The following is a 6,086-nucleotide window of genomic DNA, read 5'->3' on the forward strand; positions in this document are numbered from 1 at the left end:
TGCACAATATTGAACTTAACATACACCTACCTACATGTCTGTGTGGTGGTTGGGCACTTTGATGATTTCTGCTCTATTTCTGCAGACCCCTTCATTCTCTGAAACTTTCAGCACCAGACTTACTATTGTTCTTTGCATTATGGTTCCTAGCTTCATTCTTGGAGAAGCTTTTCCCTAAAATGTGATTGCAGTATGTATATGAATTGTAGATGGCCCTTCCAGCACCCTGGCCAGTCAGCTCACTGGCCCCTCTCCAGCAAGGATCCTGTCCTCTGCTTGGTCCCAGATATGAATCCCCCTGCTAACCACTGCCCAGTGCCTTTCAGATGTCTTTTAACTGTGACCACAGTAAAAGATACATATTATGGATATGAAGTTTCTGTTTGGGATAATGATAATTTTGGGAATAGTGGTGATGGTTGCACAGCAATGTGAATGTATTTAATGCTACTGAATTATACACTTAAAAACGGTTAAAATGGCCCTGACTGGTGTGGCTCGGGTGGTTGGAGTGTCATCCTGTGCACTGAAGGGTTGCCAGTTCGATTCCCAGTCAGGGCACATACCCAGGTTGCTGGTTTGATCCCAGGTCGGTCGGGGCTCGTATGGAAGGCAGCTGATCAATGTTTCTCTCATCGATGTTTCTTTCTCTCTCCCCCGTTCCTCTCTCTCTAACATCAATAAGACATATTTTAAAAAATGGCAAATTTTATGTTATTGTGTTTTACCACAATAAAAGATAGTAAAAAAAAAAAAAAAAAAAGCCCTGGCCATTGTGGCACAGTTGGTTGAGTGTCACCCGCGCACCAAGAGGTTGCTGGTTTGATTCCCAGTCACGGCACGTGCCCGGGCTGGGGGCTCAGTCCCCAGTAGGGGGCGTGCAGGAGGCAGCCAAAGGATGTTTCTCTCCCTCTTCCTTCCTCTCTCACTAAAATCAATAAACACATATTTTAAAAAATATAGTAAAAAAATATACTCTTCATGATCCAGTATAGTTTCAAGATTTGATACACACTGTACTCTTATTTTATGCAATGCCCTAATATTTTCTATACTTTTGTTTTATTTTTATTATGTGATTTCACAAGGCACCCATCAGCCTCACATTCCCTGTCATCACAACATCAATTTTGGGCAGCCACTCCAGGACGCTGCTCCTCTCTGCCTTCCTCCAGTAGTGAGCTGATCACTGCCACCTTGACCCACACTAGGAACCACACTGCACTGTCCCCTCCACCTACCTGCTGGCTGTCCTCCCTCATAAGCTCACTCCTCCCTTAGCCCCTTTCTCACGTCACATACTTGTCCGGCAGACCCCCATCCTGGGTACATGAGACTCCGCAGGGCCAGAGAGATGCTTTCCTTGTGGAGACTAGTTTCTAGGGCAGTGCAGTCCTCCTGGCAACCCTACACCTGCTCCACCTCTTGTGTCTGTCTTCCCGCTTTCCTGGAAGATGATCCTACGTCTCCTCCCCATGCTGGCTGTGTCCTACTTTACTGAAAACATCCACATCAACAGGAGAGCAAGCCTCCTGCTCCCACCACTGACCTTCCCCACCTTCCTGTGTCGTCGTCCCCCCCCCCCCCCCCCGCCATGAATATGTCATTTATGTTCTCTCCAAGACCCCATGAGTCACTATTCCATTCGGTCCACCCCTGTGCATGCTGAAGGGACAGTTCAGTCATGATGTCCCCATTCTCCTGCATCCCAACCCCCTCTTTACTGCGTTGTCCCATCAGAGCGAGACACGCTGTCATCTCCATAGCCCTCTCTCGCTGTCATCACACTTCCTGCAACTGTTCAGCGCCAGGCTCTTCCATTCTTAAGTTTCCCTCTCAGCCACTCGACCTGCAGGGTGCCAAACCTCATGTCTGGACTCAGCCAAGTCCAAGCAGCATTTCCTACAGCCGGGCACTTTCTGTAGACCCATTCCCCGTCTGCCCTTTCACCAGCTCTCCACCCTCCTGAGACTGGAGGCCCTGGGGGCTCAGTCCTTGGGCCACTTATCTCCCCTATGCTCTTGTGATAAGGGGTCTCCACCAAGCTCCTTTGACCACCACCCATAGCCTACACCTCCCACCCCGCACCTCAGCACAGACTCCCCCTGAACTTCAGGCTTAAGTGTCCCTGAATTAAGCTACAGTCTTCGCCACCTTGGCAAAAGGCACTGCCTCCTTTCAGCACAGGCAAACTTTCCCTCCATAGCTCTATTCTTCACAAGTGGATTCTTTTAGAACAAAAGCCAGATCTGTTCCTCCTCAAAGCCTCTAGGAACTTTCTAGTTCACTCAGACTAAAAGCCAGAGTCAGACAGGTGTAAGCAGAGCAGGCACCATAGGCCAGGTGTGGAGGGTCACCAGGGCAGAAAGCCCAGGGTAGCTAAGAAGGAGCAAACCTGGGAACACCTTTCCTCACATGGTGTATCACTGGCCATGTGGTTCAGACCCTCCCTTGACCCCTCCTCCCCTAGCATGTCACTAGTCATGTGGTCGACTCCCTCAGAGGGGGACAAGGGGGGGCGGAGGGCAGCCTCATTAGACTCCCATATAAGCCCTTGCAGGGCACTCCCTTAAGCATTAAGCCCTAGAGATAACATCTAGGCCTCAGTTGTGCTTTAGCTCTAGGCCCAGAAAAGCAACGAGGCCAGCTGGGCAACACCATGGTTGACATCAGGACCAGCTTCGATGACTAATGATCCCCTGCCCTGGTGCTGGCTAATCGGTGGAGACCACCACCCTGAAAGGACACACCTGGAAAGCTCAGATCCTCACCTGAGACCTCCAGATTAAAAAACCCTCAAAACAGCCCTAGCCAGCGTGGCTCAGTTGGTTGGGCGTCATCCCAGGCACCAGAAGGTTGTAGGTTCGATTCCCAGTCAGGGCACATGCCCAAGTTGTGGGCTCAACCCCCGGTAAGGGGCGTGCAGAAGTCAGACGATGGATGTTTCACTCTCTCATAGATGTTTCTCTCTCTCCCTCACCTCTCTGAAAAGTAATAAATCTTAAAAAAGAGGCCCAGCCGGGCGTGGCTCAGCAGTTGAGTATCGGCCTAGGATCCAGGCGACCAGGGTTCGATTCCCGGTCAGGGCACATGCCCAGGTTGCGGGCTGCAGCAGATCAATGACTCTCTCATCATTGATGTTTCTATCTCTCTCTCCCCCTCCCTGAAATCAATATATATTTAAAACAAAAACAAAAAAATCTTAAAAAATTGTTCACGTGCCTGATCTTAAGTCTTCAGTATCCCCCCCACCAGTCCACCATGTGCGTGACCAAAAACACCCACCCTGAACCATGTATTTGGTCTTTCTTGTACTCGGCCCCACCCTGATACTATCTGGTATGGTAGACCCAGGCCCCTAGGCAAACAGACATTCCTGTCAGGGCTTACAGGTTACTTCCCTGAGCAGAGGGCACAGGCCAGACTCCTTGGAGGTGAGGTTAAATTTGTCCCTCGGCAGTCCCCTTGCTTACCTCTCTCCAGACACATGGCCCCTGGCTGCTCCTTTCAGGGATGGGGCATTTGCTGTCCCCTCCCCTGGAAGGCCCCTCTTGCTTCAGGATTCTCCTCGAATGTGTCTCCAGCAGAGAAGCAACCCCCTCCCGACTCTGGGGACCAGCAGCCCTCCCCCACCACTCCCCCACCAGCTTTTTTTCTTCTCCTTATGACTCCACCCCACCCCAGAGTCTGCATTTTCTTTGGTTTGTCTGTCTCCCCACACTAGGATGTGAGTCCCCTGATGACAGGGACTTAGTTTATTCTCCACTGTGTCTCTGCCATTTAGAGCATTTGCTGGAAGAGTGACTCCTGCAGGATGACTGAGGATCAATGAACTCCAAGATACCGGCCCAGAGGTGTGTCCTGGAGCCAGCCCAGGAAACATTAGCATCCCCCAGCTCTCTTCTCAGGACACCCCGGGTACTGGAAGCAGCACCGAGAAGTGTGGGCAGTCGCCAGAGCCTGGTGTACCATGGGGGGTGCACAGTGTTCAGTGGTGTCATAAAACACCTACTAGCAAGCCTGCCTTGTGCTAGGGACTCAAACCCAACATGGGCGAATGGACACAGGTCACACATTTCAAAAATGGATGTGAATATGGAAGCCAAGCATTGCAGGTGGCTCTGTGGGGTCGAGACTCTCCAGCCCCACACGGTGCCATGGCACGTTGGCTGACCCGTGCGGGACCCAGGCCGGCACAGGGCTCACGCACAGAGAGAGATGGCTGAGGGCTAGGGGCAGTCATCCCCTGAGGATCAGCCTGGCTGAATCATGTCCCCCGAAGTGTGACTACATCTGGAGATGGGGGTCTTTAAAGAGGTGATTAAGTTAAAAGGAGGCCGCTAGGGTGGGCCCTGACCCAGTCTGACTGGTGCTCTTGTAAGAAAAGACACAATGAGATGACCATGTAAGAACACAGGGAGATGACTGTTGCAAGCCAAGGGGAGGCCTCAGGAGAAATCAGACCTTCCAATACCCTGATCTTGAACTTCCAACCTGCAGAACTGGAAAGAAAAAAATCTGTCAAGCTACCCAGCCTGTGGTACTCTGTTATGGCAGGCCCAGCAAGCTCACACATTGGGTTTTAGTGTAGGTGTCACCTAAAGCAATTCTCCTAAAGTCTGCCAGTTGGCCTCTGTCCCCATATTCTTCCTAAAACCCTCAGGGTGGCCAGATCAAGCAGCCTTCTTAGGTGTGACTTCAGTGCAGGCTGGCGGGTTGCTGTGCAGCAGGCAGGGAGCTTCACCCCCAGGCCTGGGGCTCTCCTTGGCCAAGTTAGGGGATGAAGGCTCTTGGTAGCCCCTTGATGTCTAAAATTCTATGATTTGCTGACAGTTTCCTTTCTGATAGTCAAACCCATTAGGAAGCGTGCCGTTTGTTACTGTTGGCATAGCAACCACAAGCCATTTTATGTTCTTTCCAAATTAAAAAATTTCCAGCTTCAGGATTAAGGAGAGAAAGATGGAAAAGCAGAGATGAAATTAAGTTACTGATGGAAGCGGTTGCCATGGCATCATGCTGTCCTTGGAGTCTGCCAGCTGCCACTGTGATTTCTCTGTTTCCTGCAAATGAAGGATTTCAAGAGAAAAGAAATAAGAGAGGGAGGAAAAGAAATGAGAGGGAGGAAAAGGAAATATATATCTTAATTAGAAATAGTAACTAATGATGGGAATTTGTATTTTAATAGTAACTATACACAAACTATGGGGTTTCTCAAAATTTAAACATCACCTGGCATCTTGTTAAAAAATGCTGATGTCGCCCGGCTGGGCGTGGCTCAGCGGTTGAGCATTGACCTAGGATCCAGGAGATCGGGGTTCGACTCCCAGTCAGGGCACATGCCCGGGTTGCGGGCTGCAGCCGATCAATGACTCTCTCATCATTGATGTTTCTGCCTGTCTGTCTCTCCCTCTCATTTCCTCTCTCTGAAATCAATAAAGATATATTAAAAAAAAAAAAAAAAAAGCTGATGTTGAAATGCATATGTATGAGGTGGGGCCTGAGATTCTGCATTTTAATTTTTAATTGTGAAAAAATATACATAAAACTTACCATCTTAAGCAACAGATGCTGTTTTTTTAATGGGCTCTGGGCGATGCTGATACAGGGGGTCTATGGCCCACATTCTGTGCATCAGACTTTAACAGATTCTTTTTATTACTTTTAATTAAAAAAAAATTTTAAAGAAATATATCTTTATTGATTTCAGAGAGAGGAAGGGAGAGGGAGAGAGAGATAGAAACATCAGTGATGAGAGTGTCAATTGATCGGCTGCCTCCTGCACCCCTCCAAATGGGGATTGAGCCTGCAACCCGGGCATGTGCCCTGACCGGGAATCGAACCAAGATCTCCTGGATCCTAGGTTGATGCTCAACTGCTGAGCCACGCCTGGCTGGGCTATTATTTAATTTTCAATCCTCACCTGAGGATATTTTTTTCCATTGCTTTTCAGAGAGTGTGGAAGGGGGAAGAGAGAAACATTGATGTCAGAGAGAGACACATTGATTGGTTGTCTGTGCATGTGCCCTGACTGGGGCTGGGTACTGACCCTGCAACCGAGGTATGTGCCCTTGGCTGGAATCGAACCT

Source organism: Miniopterus natalensis, chromosome 20, assembly GCF_054644295.1.
Source record: "Miniopterus natalensis isolate mMinNat1 chromosome 20, mMinNat1.hap1, whole genome shotgun sequence".
In the NCBI taxonomy this organism is placed as follows: domain Eukaryota; kingdom Metazoa; phylum Chordata; class Mammalia; order Chiroptera; family Miniopteridae; genus Miniopterus; species Miniopterus natalensis.